Below are 17,370 nucleotides of genomic sequence, written 5' to 3'. Positions count from 1 at the left end.
AAGTTTATTAAAGTTTTTTAAAACAGACATGAAACCTCATCCCGCCAGTGGATGAGGTTTCATGTATTATCAGAAGCCCGCTGGGGCTCCTGGCCTGCCCATCAGCCTTAAGGTTGGACGGGCAGGGCCTTTAATTGGCTTAATTATCCTGTCAATAGCCTCAATTGGCCATTGACAGGTCGGCGGGTGAACAGCTGATCGTGCTGTCCGCCCGCCTTCCTGAATATTTAAATGGGGCGGGATGATGTTGGGGGATTTCCCCCCAATGTCACCCTGCGTCATTTTCGCGTTGGCAAGCGGGCCCCGCCCCCAGCTCGCCGACAGAAAAATTCTGGCCCATCTCTATACTTCTGCTGCTACTAACTACTGACTACAGACTACTAACTACAGAGGTAGCCCGCCTGCTTTGCTATTGGATACTAAGATCATGTGATCTTCCATTATAACATTCTTCTTAAAGGTATATTACACATCAGATTACCACATCCCTCCCCCCTCTTTACTCAGAAATACATTTTATATTTACATTTACAATCTTCTCAAAATAGCAAAATATTTACACTGATAAGTAATTTACAAATTCAGCCTTTTTGGGGGTTTCCTTATGCATGTAGGACGCCTCAGCTCTACAACTTCAGATGCCTTGTGTGGAATCTCCATTTCCGGGGTTGTCTGAACATCAGGTGCTTCGGTGGGCTCCTGCAGATCTGTATCCTCCACTCTTGAAGGAACAACAGATGTGTCTGTACTGGGTTGAATTCGCCCAACAGGAAATGCTGACCTGGTTGCGAACAGAGGTGGAATCATTTCTTGGTGCATAGTTTCTCTCTTCCTTAGATGATCCACATGCCTCCCAATGACTCAGCCTTCCACCTCCACGTGGTGAGATAGAGGACCAGTCACTGCACTTATTTCACCCGGTAACCACTTTGGTCATTTTCCAAAGTTCTTCACCTATACCGTTTCTCCCATGGTAAATTTCCTCTCGTGACTATGCCAGTTGTGTCTAGTTTTCTGACTTCCTTGACTCCTTTCCACCTTCCCCCCTAAATTTGGCATAACTAGGCTCAATCTCGTCTTGAAATTGCATTTCATCAATAACTCCACAGGTGTGACACCTATTGTTGTGTGAGCGGTGGTCCTATAATGGAAAAGAAAGTGTGCTAGCTTGGTTGTTAAGGAATGTCCAGTTAACTTCTTCATACCTGCCTTGAGTGTTTGAACCGCCCTTTCGGCCAGTCAATTTGAGGAAGGGTGGTATGGTGAAGTTTTTAACGAGTGATACAGTTGAGGCTGATAAACCGCTGAAACTCAGCACTTGTAAATGCCGTGCCGTTATCAGAAATGACCACTTCTGGTTAGTCTTTTTTTTCCATTTTCCTGCTAGCGGGGGCTGTTCCCCGCCTCTCCGCAGAGTCTCGCACTTTTGCGCCATTTTTGGCTGGGGCTTCCTGTCCAATGTGGAGGATGGTGCCATTCTGTGCACGTGTATGGCTTTCAAATCTCCAACTGCCCTTTCCATTGCCATTGCAGTGCAGTTTCTTAAAATCCAGACTTGTTTCGGATAACAATCGCTTCTGAATCGTGTCTTCATTCACACCGCACACTAAACGATCTCTAAGCATATCGGTTAAGGATGTACCAAACTCACAACGCTCCATTAAATTGCTTCAAGCTTTCCACATAGCTTGCAACTGTCTCCCCTGGGGCTTTATTTAAACTTCATTAATTCTTCATTTAAACATTGAACCTTTGTATCGTTACTGAGGGCTTTGGTTGGTAACGGCCCTTTACCAGGTCCACTAATTCATCAAACTTTTTCAAGTCTGGGGCACTGGGTACCATCAAACTTCGAATCAAGCCATAAGTTTTATTCCCACATGTACTTAAGAGGATCGCCCGCCACTATTCTTCCCCCATAATCTCATTTGCTTGGACAAAGAACGAGAGACGCTCAATGTAGTGAGACCAATCGTCCGTTGCTGGATTGAAAGGATCTTCCGAATTGCGGCATTCTGCGAGGGAGTTACTTCGACGATTTGAACGGAACTTATACTTAACAATTGCTTTGCGAATTGCAGTGCTGATTTTGTTTCTCTTGATTTCTTCGATTTAACTTGTTTAATCCTCGTTGCCGATTTGTTGAATCCTAGTCATCAGTTTGTTGGATCCTATTTGCACGCTTGTTGTAATGTCTGGCCGAGTTGGTACTAATGATAGAGTTGAGCAGCAGACACTTCATAGGTAGAAACTCTAGGTACTCAGCAGCAACTAAACATGTGCTTACTCTTCAAACTCTATCTCTACACTTCTACGGCTGCTATTAACTACTGACTACAGACTACTAACTACAAAGGTAGCCCGCGCTACTTTGCTATTGGATGCTAAGATCATGTGATCTTCCGTTTTTACATTCTTCTTAAAGGTATATTACACATCAGAATACCACAAGCCGCATCATCGTTTTGTAGCTGCAGGAATTGCAACTACTTTTTAAACGTTGCTCCATATTCTGATAGATGTAAAGAATGTTTGGCCCTGAAGTTCTGTGGGGTTTTCCTCACCTCTTGCTGTAATTTTGGCTGTACAATGGAGCCTCAGGAGTAACAATGTAAACAGCTGAAAATAGCATTTATACCATTTCCCCGAGAATTCGGGCCATCTCCTGCCAAAGTCGCAGCAGAATTTCCAGACTTTACTTTTTGGTACAGTTTCATGTTTTCTGCATCCACAAAAATAAAATGCAATAAAGTTATCATGAGTGATACATCTCATCTACAACTCTGTATTACCAAGTGAAAGAACTTTGGCTCATGCCCAAAGATTCTCTGCTCTCTTAAGAGTTCCTGTCAGCGAGAGTTCTCTGGGAAGACAATGAGCAGAGATGGGAAAAGGGAGGGTGTGTTAGCTTGTGTCACTTTAAGTACTCCCCATCTCCCAAATCAAAATGAGCCAGGGGCAAGGAAGTTCTGGCCTCACAGCTCAGAAGTACTGCCTGGCAAAAGAAGGAAAAAAAAACTAGATGATAAGATTGAAGTTAAAAAATAAATTAAATACCAGTTTCCCTCCCTCATTATTTCCTATGGTAACCACATTTTTCTAGGATTACCTTTTTGTTCAGTCTAACTATATTGGCCTGGAAATGATGTCGGGTTCACCAAATTTACCCAGTTTTTTAAGCTGATTACCACTCACCCATAACGTTTATGTGGATTTTACGGTCAAGTAATTTCATAGTCTAATAGTATAAATACTTTTTCCCTTCAGGACAATGTTGCTGCTACACATGCCTGTTGCTTTACTCAGAAAAATCACGCAGTTAGTGTGAGAAGCAAAACACCCTTCGCCCATTTAATAACACAGTAATCTGGAAGTAATGCTCTCAACATTTTATTAACGTGAGTCATTAACTTCAGAATTTTTAATTTCAGAAATAAAACAACAGTGTAATATGGGAAAATAATTGAATGGTTTGTTGCAATGTTTTGCTTTGATACATAGGAAATCCTTGTCATTCCACAAATTAGCATAAACTGGCACTAGAATTCTGATTTCATATACAGGCGAGATTATTTTCAAGAGTTTCCCTCAGATTGTTTTGCGATAACAACAGAGCCTTGGTGCTGACTAAGGAATCCCTGCCATTCCCATTTAGATTTAGGGCCAACACAAAAACTGAAAATGCTGGAAAAACTCAGCAGGTCTGGCAGCGTCTGTGGAGAAACAGAGTTAATGTTTCGAGTCTGTATGACCCTTCTTCAGAGCTGAAGAGAAGTAGAAATGTGATGAAATGTATACTGTTTAAGGGGGGTGGAGCGGGTGATGCTGGATAGAAGGCCAGCTTCTGGTGGGGGCAAAGGAAAGATTGACAAAGATATCATGAACTAAAGGACAAAGGGAGTGTTAATGGTAATGGTAAGGGCTAAAAAACGGTGCTGATAGTGGCGCAAAGGTAAGAAAGCAGAATGTGCTAACAGCAGAACTAGGGTAGCATTGTGTGAAAGAACAATATGGAACAAGTAACAGATGGCCCTTCTGGGGATGGGGTGGGGGGAGGGGGCAGTGGTTGGGAGAAAAATGATAGAAAATGGGATAGAAGGGGGGATAAAAAGGGGATAAAACCATGGATAAATGAATAAAAATAAAAATAAGTGGATAAAAAATAAAAATGAGTGTAGAAAAAGGGGATTCAAAAAGGGGGTGAGGATAGAGGAGAGAGTTCATGGTCTGAAGTTGTCGAACTCAATGTTAAGTCCGGAAGGCTGTAAAGTGCCTAATCAGAAGGTGAAGCGCTGTTCCTCCAGTTTGCGTTGGGCTTCACTGTAACATTGCAGCAGGCCAAGAGCGGGCATATGGGTATGAAAGCAGGATAATGTGCTGATATGACAAGCGACAGGAAGGTCTGGGTCATGCTTGTGGACCTTCATGCTTCTCTTCAGCTCTAAAGAAGGGCCATATGTTAACTCTGTTTCTCCCTCCACAGATGCTGCTAGACCTGCTGAATTTTTCCAGCATTTTCTATTTTTGTTTCAGGTTTCCAACATCCGCAGTATTTTGCTTTTAGACTAAAGGCCAGTTATCTGAGCAGTCTAGATTTGATAATGACTTGGCCCATATGCAATAGAGAAGGACAATTACATTTTTCTTCAGAGTTTGACTGAGGATGATTTTATATTAAGTATATTACCTGGCCTAAATGAGGGAAACAAAATTGAATCAAGTTCCATCAGTTCCGCTTGTCACTCCATGTTCGAGTTCAAAACCACTTTGGACCTCAGTCTTTGAAGGAGTTCAATATAACAAAAGTTAATCAGCCAACAGTATGACGGCACAGTTGGCAATGCATACATCAAGGAACTGTGTTCCTAAATATTTTAAGCAGTGTCTTACAATCTATCAGTTTGCCTACCCTGCTGAGAAACCTATACTGAAACAGAACTATGACACAATGTCTTGCATATTGATTTAAGTCCACAATAAGTTTGCAAGCATAAACGTGGAAAGTTAATATTTTCCTTTCATGAGTAATTTAATATGCCAAAAGGGCTTATTAATAAAATGATCCTGTCCATTTATCTATATTTAATTTTATTAGTTCCTTTTATCTTAATATTTTTAAGCATGCTAATAAACTAAATAAAACACAGCCTTTGACAAGAGAACTTTTGAAATTTGGAATGTTTGCTTATCTTACAATACGAATCTCTTCTTGATGTGTATTGGAGAGAAAACGCAAAAAACAGCATAAAAGCAGCTAATTTAACAGAGATAGCCCTGGAAGGCCTACATCACCATTCATATGAGATGGAAGGATACGGAGTCCTAATAGAGATGAGGGAGTTTAAATGTCCTGACTGCAGTTATTTTGAAGCCAGCATTATCCTTTTAAGGTACATGTTTTAAAAGAATGCTGAATGCATAATGGCATGCAGGCAGAAGCCTTTAGGTTAAGCTTCAAAATTAAAATCAGACAGATATCTGTGAAAACTGTTGGCCGATTTGTACCATGTGGATTCATTGAGTACATTGGCATGACATGGGGCTACTATGTGGTGTTAAGCTTGCTTGTTTAAATTTGCCAAGTTTTGTAAAAAAAAATTAACCAGCTCACTGAATAATGGCAAACCCAGTTTATCTGTCACTTAGTCATGCAGATCAGAGAATCTAGTTCACATTAGTTGGCTAATTGGAAAGTTGGCCATTAGCACGCTCTCTTGCATACTTAATGGACAAACTCTAATCGTCAGTACTTCGGCCCATCATACCTGTGCTGACGATTAGAGTTTGCCCATTAAATGTGGCTCCTTGTGTTTACACCATGTCAGCAAACCATGGAATCAGCCATTAAACTATTAGATGTTTTAAGCCATTAACTGTTACTGGTTTTATCAGCCTTCAAATATACTCTGAAGAAGAATCATACGGACTTGAAACGTTAACTCTGTTTCTCTCTCCACAGATGCTGCCAGACCTGCTGAGTTTTTCCAGCACTTTTTGTTTTTATTTCAAATATACATCATTTGTTGTGAACATCCAGAACTAACTGAGCTTTCAAGTTCTTTTGAAATATTTTTTAAATAAAAGCTAGCCCAGAACACAATCAATGTGCAAGCAGGTTAGAAAATCTATTTTTCATCTTTTTCCCACTAAGTTATTTTAAAATATTTATCAGCTTCATGTAAATAGTATAGTTGAAACCTATTTCAGATGGTATTCATTTGGATATTCACAGAGACCCACTGTGAAACACTGGATACTATGGACCAAGTAAAGTACTTGTACCACACGTATAGGTGCATTACCTGCAGATTTCCACACAATGGCATATGCATCCTCTTAGATATTACATATGCTGTGGAATAGAGAACCTCACTCCCTGTGCCTGTTCCCCGGTATAGCAAATTGCTAATATTTTTTGCAATACTTTCATTTTTCTTCTACAATGTCATAAAATTCAGCCAGCACATTTTACTCAACAATCTATTGCAGGATCACACTCTAACAACTGACACCTCGGACTTAAAAATACTAAATGACATAGCCGGCCAGTCAGCCGTGCAATAGCATCAAATCAACCTGCTAACAATAGTTTTAATCAAAACATAATGTACCTCTCAAAGTCCTGAAAAGTACAAAAATCTGGCACAAATTTAACAGTGCAGACCTGTTGCAAAAAAAAATGACTTCATGAGCTGAGTTTATTCACATCTGTGATTTGATCAGTTTGCCCCTACAGATAAATGAAGCAGATTTCCATTGCTGGGTTATATAAAATCAACTTAAGTTTATAGAGCACCTTTAATGTAGCGAAATGTCCCAAAGCCCGTACTTTCGATAAGCATTAGGGCCAGTAAAGCAGCCTATGCATGGCCGTGAATCACAACTTAAATTGGTTTTACAATATAAACATGTTAACAACATTGTAATATTGAATTATGTAGATTAAATAAGGATCAAATTCAAAATAAAGCTAATGTTGCATTTTTCACCAGACAGATAATTTCAGTTCTCAAATACCTGGAGGAATGGTGGCTTAACAGCAAAACCTGTGAGTAGAGTTGAACTTAATAACTCATGAGTAACAGCTGCAGGTGGCAATTTGATCTAGCGAATGCTTTGAACTGGAATACATCAAATTTGTACCCAAAGTACAAGGGGGAAAAAAAGACATGAACTTACAGAGCACTTTCATCAAAATATCTCCTGTTTTAAAATTTGCATTGATAAAGTCCTCAATTACATCATCATTCTAAGGCTGATATTAACCCATTTAATAAATCTTCATGCTGAAATATTGTCCATTGGAAAATTTTCCCAAAGCATTTTTTGTTTCAATTAATTACTTGTTGCATCATATTTTGTTATTTTGACAAACCTGGCAGCCATTTTGCACACACTAAACAGCAATGAAATGAATGATCCATTAATCTGTTTTTGGTTCATGGAAGAATATTAGCCAGGTCACTGGAAGAACTTGCTGCTCTTTTTCAAATTATACCACAGCCAAAAATTTTCCCCCATCAGGGGGGTTGTGCAGGGGCGGGCGGGGACAGGCGCAAACCCAATCGGCGCTCTCGATCGGGTCCATGCCGCCATTTTACGTGGGCAGGCCTATTAAGGCTCACCTGGAAGCGCTGAGCACTCCCTGTGCGGGAAGGGGGGATTCCCTGAGTGGTTCCCTGTGCTCTTTCGCGCTTGCGCATGAAAGAGCGCAGAGATCTCCCTGGGGCACAGAGGTGCCTCAGGGAGATTTGTTTCAGTGTTAAACTTTTAAATAAAGGATTTTTAAACTTTTAAAACATATCCCCTCATGTGACACTATCACATGAGCTGGGACATGTCAAAGAATAAATGTATAAATTTTTATTAGATTTTAAAACAGTTCATGAAACCTCATCCCGCCCGTGGATGAGGTTTCATGAAAAATGCGAAGGCCGTCTGGGCTCTTCGCCTGCCTGCCAACCTTAAGGTTGGACGGGCAGCTCATTAAATTAAGTTAATTAGGATTTAAATGGCCTTAATAGGCCTTTGACAGTTCGGCGGGCGCGCAGCTGACTCGAACTGAAAATCTAAATGATGTGCGGTGACGTTGGGACGCCCGCCCAATGTCACTGTGCGTCATTTTACGCATCGGCGAATGGGCCCCGCCCCTCCGCTCACTGACGGGAAAATGCTGCCCCATGTCGACCTGAACATCCATCCAACTTTCACTGTAAGAGGTAGCTGGCGGTAGACGGGTCCAGGTTTAGCACTTTGCCTGAAGTACAGCACTTCCAACAATACAGCAAATTCTGTGCAGAACTGCCAGGTTTGCGAGGTCCAACCTTTTGAAGCTTGTGAAGTACACAACAAATTTAATATCAGAATAGTGCTGCAAGCCTCAAGTATAATATACTAGCTGGCTCAGCAATAATCTCATTGTACCGAAAATATATGTCCAAGTGATTTTGGTAAAAGAGCCAAAGTTGTCACAAAGAAAAACTGCTTTTATACAGCGAGTGGTTATGATCTGGAATGCACTGCCCAAAAAGGGTGGTGGAAGCACAATAAGTTGTGGCTTTCAAAAAGTACCTGAAGGGAAAAATTTGCAGGGTTACGAGGAAAGGATGGGGTAGTGGGACTAGCTGGATTGCTCCTTTGAAGAGCTGGCACAGATCCAATGGGTCAAATGGCCTCCTTCTGTGCTGTAACCATTCTATGATTTAACCTTTCACTCCCTCTCTCTTTCATTTGCTTTGTCCCCATCTTTCTCATTTCCTCTCCTCTTTCCTCTGTCTTAATCCCTCTGCTGTTCTTTCCGCCCCTCACATTCTCTCATTTATTCTTTTCATGCCCCTCTCTCGTTGCATCCTTTGTTCATTTTAGTATATGATTTTCACTGACAGGGTAGTGCAGCTAACTCAATCAGGAATCATTGTTTATAATGTTGACAAGGGCAGAATTTGACATTCTGTACGTAAAATGACGCACAATGATGTCGGGCGTGCGTCCCAACATCATCGCGAACTGGTGTGATATTTCGTTCGGCGGGCGCGCGCCGGAGTCGGCTGTGCACCCGCCATTAATTGAAAGGCCTATTGAGGCCATTAACTAGGTAATTAAATTGAATTCTACGCTGCCTGTCCAACCTTATGGTACCATCCCACCTTATAGTTGGCGGGCAGGCAAAAAGGCCAAGCGGCCTTTACATTTTTTAGGAAACCTCATCCACGAGCGGGATGAGGCTTCCTAAAGCGAATACAAATTAAATAAAAACTTTATTTTGAAAATAAAAACATGTCCCATCTCATATGACATGCTTCATTAAATTTTTAATGTCCTTATTTATCTTTTTTAAAAGTGCTTAAAAAGAGTTCCATGCCTCAGGGAGATTGAAGCGTTCATTTGCGCGCATGTGCGAAAGGGCGCTGGACCTGACTCTCCCTCCACCTCTCCCCCCCCCCCCCCCCCCCCCCCCACACACACACACACACACACACACACAGCTCAGCGCTACCGCTTGCGATCCACGCAGGGCAGGCCTTGATTGGCCTGCCCGCGTGAAATCGCGGTGCGGAGCCTATCGTGGTTGGCTCTGCAACCGCCCCCCGCCCACTCCCGTTGAGCCGGCCTGATGACTGGAAAATCCTGGCCATAGGTACAATCCCACCTGATCTTCAGAGGCTGAGTTTTTTATTCATTCATTCATTCATGGGATGCGGGTATCGCTGGCTGGGCCAGCATTTATTGCCCATCCCTAATTGCCCTTGAGAACTGATTGGCTTGCTAGGGCATTTAAGAGTCAACCACATTGCTGTGGGTCTGGAATCACAAGTAGGCCAGACCAGGTAAGGACAGCAGATTTCCTTCCCTAAAGGACATTAGTGAACCAAATGGGTTTTTACAACAATCGACAATGGTTTCATGGTTATCATTAGACTTTTAATTTTATTGAATTCAAATTTCACCATCTGCTGTGGTGGCATTCGAACCCAGGCCCCCAGGTACCCTGGGTATATGGAGGACTAGTCCAGTGATAATACCACAATGCTTGTATGTCTTCCATTCTCCTATGGTTCCACTGCTTTTCAGTCAGCAGACCAGGATATTTAGGATCTGCTGGGTGTCATGACACTTCATTATTTCATCAGAAAACTTGCAATGCCAGTGAACTTTACATGATTAATGAGCTCATGCAAACAGGCAGTAGTTCTTATTTCTTTGGCTTATTTCTGCAGGTTGAAAGGCAATAGCTTAAGGTGTGTACGTGTGGCCTGCATGTGGTGTGATTATGGACCAAATATTGCTGCCAGTTTACAGGATGAGTGTACGGGCAGCCGCAACTGAGCAAGGAACAGCACTTCAGCCACTGAAAGTCACATGTGCCTCAGAGGTTGCTTGACCATCACAACCAAAGTTGTGCACACATGCCAAACTGGAACACTAGCAAGAGCTCACAGCTGCATATATAACACATGAAGATGACTGAATGCCCTAAAACTGCAGATGCAAATGCACAGGCCATAACTTATGCCGTGGTTATACCCAATATCTGATCAACATAAAAGCATAGTTTGCAGCGAAGATTAATATAAAAATTAATGAAAGCAAATGAGTACATAAATAATGAGATTTCTGGTCATGCCCAGATTTCGATTTATTTTGGACACTCCATGATTCTGACTTTCTAAGCCATAATTCATTTCTTCAGGAAGGGTTGAGACACCTTAAGCATGAAAATAAAAAATGGTGGTGTGGGCTTCAACATAATTTTATAGGCAAAATTAAAATCAATGCCTGTCCATTAAAACACAGTTAGTAGAAAGTCAAAAAACCACATTAAACGTTTGATTGTTAGTACAGTCAACAATAACTTATGGCCTATATTGCTCCTTTGTGCTGTCAAATTGAAAATAATCATCGCACACAGCAATCAATTTTAAAAAGTGGTGGACAAAAATAGTCTATCTTTCTAGTTACTCTGCTGGAACAGAGACTGCAACCATGTGTGTAAATAAATTGAATACAGTTAAATTATAGAACGTAATAGGTACTGTAGCCCACGGCTTGGAACACAAGTCAGAGCTACATACTGCAGTAGGATATTTAAGCTCATCACTATCTTACTCTATTTCCAAAGCCTGGCAATTCTATCAGTGCAGTGACAGTAATGCTCAATGAAGCCAGGCAATGCATTTACACTAACACTGTCTTTATCTCAAATAAACAGCTGCTACCAATCCTGCGGAAAATAAATTTTTGTACGAGACGGCAGCTAGGCAAGCGCCAAAAAGTTCATTCGAGGAAAATGTAATGTCTTTAATAGCTTCTTTTTAGTTCCACACAACACTACACAGAAATACCTGTAACCACAATTCTTAATTCCCACTGGATCATTTCAAAACTTCTTTACCTAAAAATTTGAGCGCAACCGACAAATGGAAAAAGAGTTGGTTCTAACCACATTCAGTTTCGCCCTGTAAATGGTCAGATTAATTCCGGCAACTTCTCGTTGTATTTTTTTAAAACTTATCTGATTAGTTCATAGAGTTATACAGCACAGAAACAGGCCCTTTGGCCCATCATGTCCGTGCTGGCCATCAAGCACCCATCTATTCTAATCCCTCCTTCCAGCACTTGGCCCATAGCCCCGTATTCTTTGGTGTTTCAAGTGCTCGTCTAAATACTTCTTAAATGTTGTGAGGAAACCTGCCTCTACCACCCCCTCAGGCAGTGTGTTCCAGACTTCAACCACCCTCTGGGTGAAAAGACTTTTCCTCAAATCCCCGCTAAATCTCCTGCCCCTTACCTTAAATCGTTACCCCCTGGTTATTGACATTTCCGCTAAGGGGAAAAGTTTCTTCCTATCTGCCCTTTCCATGCCCCTCATAATTTTGTATACCTCTATCAGGTCCCCCCTCAGCCTTCTCTGTTCTAAGGAAAACAACCCTAGCCTTTCCAGTCTCTCTTCATAGCGGAAACGCTCCAGCCCAGGCAACATCCTGGTGAATCTCCTCTGCACCCTCTCCAGTGCAATCACATCCTTCTTATAGTGCGGCGACCAGAACTGCACACAGTACTCCAGCTGCAGCCTAACTAGCATTTTATACAGTTCCAACATGACCTCCCTGCTCTTATATTCTATGGACAGAATTTTGCCCTTGGTGGGCCACCGGCTCGGCGGAGGGCGGACAGCCGACCCCCGACGCCAAAACAGGGCCCACCGCCATTTTGAGTGGGCGGGCCAATTAAGGCCCACCCAGCGGCCTGCCCGACAGGAAGCGCTATGCACTTCCTGTGCGGGGTGGGGTGGGGGAGAGGGATTCCCCACCTGTCAAAGTGCGCACTGCTCCCTGAGACTAAATGCTGTCTCAGGGAGATTAGTGACAGTGTACAAAACTTAAAAAATATAAAAATAAAAATATTAACATGTCCCCCTCATGTGACAATGTCACACGAGATGGGACATGTTAATAAATATAACATTACATTTATTAAAGTTTTTAAAAACGGACATGAAACCTCATCCCGCCAGTGGATGAGGTTTCATGTATTATCAGAAGCCCACTGGGGCTCCTGGCTGCCCGCCAGCCTTAAGGTTGGATGGGCAGGGCCTTTAATTACCTTAGTTACCCTGTCAATGGCCTCAATTGGCCATTGACAGGTTGGCGGGTAGACAGCTGATTTCGTTGTCCACCCGCCTTCCTGAAAATTTAAAGGGACCGGGATGACACTGGGGGTTCCTCCCGACATCATCCCGCGTCACTTTCCCATCGGCGAGCGGGCCCCGCCCCCAAATCGCCAAAGGGAAAATTCTGGCCCATGCCTCGGCTAATAAAGGCAAGTATCCCAAATGTCTTCTTAACTACCTTATCTCCCTGTGCTGCTACCTTTAGGGATCTATGGACATGTATACCAAGGTCCCTCTGATCCTCTGTACTTCCTAGGGTCATACCATTCATTGTGTATCCCCTTGCCACGTTAGTCCTCCCAAAATGCATCACAATCAAACTTCTCAGGGTCAAATTCCATTTGACACTGCTCTGTCCATCTTACCAGACCATCTATATTGTCCTGTAATCTAAGGCTTTCCTCCTCACTATTTGTGATGCCACCAATTTTCATGTCATCCGTGAACTTTCTGATCATACCTCCTATATTCATGTCTTAATCATTAATGTGCACTACAAACAGTAAGGGTCCCAGCACCGATCCCTGCGATACACCACTCGTCATAGGCTTCCAATCGCAAAAACTATCATATCAGTGAAAAAGTTACCTTTTCTTGCAAAACACTAACAAACTGACAAATAGGTTGAAAATCTGACTGTCAATTTACAGAGCTGATGGTTTAGATGTATAATTCTGTGCTTAATAACAGGGGTAGGCTTAAACCAAACACCATCTGATTTAACGGTAAGAAAGACACCAATTGAGTCACTATTATTATTACTAATATATTTAGGTGAATGAGTGAAAAAAGTTTTTGTTAAACTTAACTAAATGTCAATATGTTATTTGGATAAGTTACTTGGTGTTAGTGCTGGTAACTTATATGGTGTTTTTGGATTTTGCTTTCGGTATGGAGGAGAATTAGTTGTGCATCAGTTGGCAGAAGTATTTCCACTTGCCCCTTCATTTTCACCTATTTAATGAGGAAGGAAAATCCAGGGGCTGCATTTCCCTTTAAATATTTGATAAATTATTAATGAACTATGTGAATGAGTCGGTTGTATTTTGTTGACATCGCTGGTGAGCGTTAGGATTTGAATTATTTATACTACTTCAATGTTCCAGTCCTGTGTAGATGATCAGATTGAAAGGAAAATACAATCAAGAAGTTTTGAGATCTACTGAAAGATGTGGTTTTACTGGCATCCTTGAAAGCCACAGTGTTTCTACAGCAACACTATAAACAACGCCCAAGGACACAAGCCACCCTTTCTCTAACCAATTGTGATCCAAGTACTTGGTCAGCTACGGTACAGTGATGCTGAACTGCACAGACTTTCCTCGGCCATTGGTGAAAGTTTATGGGCCAGAAATGAAGTGGTAACTGCGACTATACATCAATGGGTTCAGTTAATAGCAGCCTTACCTCTTAGTTAGGAGAGTTTAAGACCCACAACGGGGGTTGAACACATAATGTAGGTCAACAAATGATTTTAATATTGAAGTGTCACATTGTCATTTTATGGATTAAACCAAGAACCCAGCTCCACTCGTTTAGGTGGACATTAAAGCTGTCATAACGCTACTTAAAAGGACTGCAGGGAATGCTAATGGTACTCCAGACAATATTTCTCTCTCAACTGTCCATTCGGTGTAAGTGTGCAAATGGCTGCTGTGTTTTCAAATGAAAGCCGTAGAAGTTATTAATTATATGAAGCAATAGAGACAATTGAGGGATATAGGGAAAAGACCCAGAGGGAAGATGAGATGTTTTTATGTGGTGCCATGATCCAGAATGCACTTCCTGAAAGAGTGGCAGAATCAGACTCAATTCAACTTACAACAGGGAATTGTATACACTCAAAAGGAAACATGTTCAGGGCCACAGGGAAGGAGCAGGGACGTGGGACTAATTGGATGGCTCTTTCAAAAAGAATGCACTGGCACAATGGGCCAAATGGCCTCCTTCTGTGTTGTAAGACTCTTGTGTGATAAGGCATTATTAAAAAGTACAAGTCTTGTTACATTGTTTAAACAATTTTGCTCCTGTATTATAAATGGGGTAGAATCCATAACCCCAGGAGCCAATGTAATGCAACATTAGTAGGAAAAGGAATTCCAGATTGAATGTTCTCGGACTTGAAATCAAATCTCAAAAGCAAAAGTTATAACGTTGAAAGAATTAGTGCAACCCTGGAAGAATCCGACAAAAGCCAAGCTGTAGTCCCAAAAAGTGCAGATTTTTTAAAAAAAACCTCTCGAAGGCCACAGCCAATGGGAAGGAAGATGGTAGTGACCACAGCTCTAGGATTTGCCAAGATAACATCAGTATAACTCTGAGGGAATGAGGTTGGGGCAATTTGATTTGATCCAACTCCTTCCAGTTTGTTTAGTGCCGAGCTTTGCTTTATTCAATGCAGCAAATGGGAGTTTACAGAACAAACTTGACCAAACACAAAACATACCAAATGCGAGAGAATAGTGATAAAAAAATATATTGGATAGCTGCCCACTAATGCTTTTGAGAACTGGAATCCAAGTTAGCATGCTTGGGACGTAAAGGGTTAAAGCTGTCTCAAGAACTACTACTACTACTGAGCTAACATTACATTGAACAAATGAATCATCTTTTCTCCCAAGATGATACATATGGTAGAAATTATCTTGAAAACTTATTTTAGTTAATTTAGGTACACAAAACGCCAACATGTAAATCCTGCAGTGGGAGAACAAATTACACAAGCTTTACACAAGATCTAAGTACTATGATGCCCTTGTTCACTTCCCATGGGACACTCAAAACAGCACAATTTAGATGAAGAAAGTAATTCAAGTTGTTAGGTACAGTATCAGGACCAAACACTGCGATTTATCTTCGCAATTCTTGGTAGAATTCCATCACTGTAACATGATAATTACAAATACATGTTGGCATGTGACTTTAACTGCAGACTAAAATATGAGAAACACATTGTCCGAAACCTTGGTGTGTGCCAGTCTGTTCAGCTTCTTAAGCAAACAGGTGCATTATGAAAGGAACATTTTGGAAGGCTTCTGCAGTGTGGGAGCCTGAGCTGGTCTCATTAAAATCAGTTAAGTTTATTCTTAATTGTGCTTAGAATGTCTCATATATTATTGACTGTTATAAGGTTCCTTCAATAGTCTTGAGTTCTTATTTTAACCAATTCAGATTAATTCTTGATTTTGCTTATTCTACTATTATAGTTGCACTATTAAGAAGTCATCAGATTACAAACCCAATAAAGTATTTCCTGACCTGGCTTGTTGTCTGGTCTGTTTAATAACGAAAATCACGTTACAAATTTTATTTCCTTGCCAGTTTGCTCCACCAACCTTTTTGTCTATTGGCTATTAACAGGGATATGATTCCTTGATGTCAAGTGTCTCTGCACTTCAACCAGGTGCCATTTACAAGAAGTTTTGTCTATGAATACGATGGAGGCATCACAGCAAACTTCAATTCCATCCTCCTGTTCACTTCCAAAGTGCGTTGCTGAATAGTGATCAAGATAATATCTCAGGCTGTTCCTGTGTTAACAAATCCGAATGGCAACCCATCCCACTCGTTGAATTCAATGTCAGCTCCAGAATAGTTAAGTACCAGTAACTCATTCTTTAACGGATTGGATCCTCATGCCTAAGGAGTGATCGGCCCCACAAGATCTTGTATCCTTGACTGGCTCTGGCAGTTATGTGCAGGTTATTGGGGCACAGCTACTCTTCACCTGAAGTCAAGACAGTCTTATTCCTTGTCTTCATAGCAATAAACTGCCTCATTGCATATTGGAAGTGTGATAAATCTAGCTAATTGTCACGCACCTTAACTCAGGAGTACCGAGCACTCTATTAACGGGCTCAGTTTAGAATGGCACAACACAGGCTAGCCCATGGTTTTGCACAGTTCAACTACTCACTGGAGAAACTCAGTGAGTCAGGAGGGCAGCCATTACAGTATACTTTGACAACCACAGAACAGTCAGATGGACCAGTACACTGATACATGGTTCATGCTTGTAATCTCACCGAAGTTTCAGAGGTCAGTCAGAGTTCCTGGCGGAAATAAGTGAAAACATTTTTTTTTTTAAAAAGAGGGCACAGCACCCTAGGCCACTACAGTACAATTCCCAGCAGCAAGATACAGATCCTGACAAAAAATTGATGATGTTGACAAATGCGAGTAGTGTTTGTACAAAGTGCAAACATGATTCTGAAAGGCGTCAGTTCCAATTGACAACATGCACCAGTTTCACCATCTGGTTATGGTACATTCTTCACAGTGCTTCAGCATTTACACTAAAAGGAGTTGTTCCAACAGCTAGAATCAGTAACAACACGCAAGCCCTTATTTTGATATGATCTCCATGGGCAGAATATAGGAGCTAGAAACAGTTAGATATATTTACATACAATAGAAATAATGGGCAAACGACATAATATAGGGAAAATCCTACCAGGGGCACGGCTATCAGCCCTGGACTGGCTAAAATATTGGACTTGGTTTTTAGGCCCCACCATGGCGAGAAATGGGGGTTGAGGGGGCAACAAAAATAGGCCCATCGGCTGGCATGCTGGCTCTATCCCACCCACTGGGCCACTTTTGTGAAGGCGGGATGGGGGAGGGGTGCCAGGGCTACCAGCCCACAAGAAGCAGTTCACCAATCCAAGTCATTCAGGGCCATTTTTTAGACAGTTAAAGGA

General features: G+C 41.7%; 1 protein-coding gene across 1 annotated transcript in view; it reads right to left on the bottom strand.

The window, feature by feature from the left end:
- The window catches only part of emid1 (EMI domain containing 1), a 386,658-nt gene that overhangs the window by 209,253 nt on the left and 160,035 nt on the right, over positions 1-17,370 (bottom strand). The gene's annotated exons all lie outside the window — the stretch shown is intronic.

The sequence above is a fragment of the Cetorhinus maximus genome, chromosome 12 (genome assembly GCF_964194155.1).
Source record: "Cetorhinus maximus chromosome 12, sCetMax3.hap1.1, whole genome shotgun sequence".
Classification (NCBI taxonomy): domain Eukaryota; kingdom Metazoa; phylum Chordata; class Chondrichthyes; order Lamniformes; family Cetorhinidae; genus Cetorhinus; species Cetorhinus maximus.
This window is presented reverse-complemented; position numbering and strand designations above follow the sequence as displayed.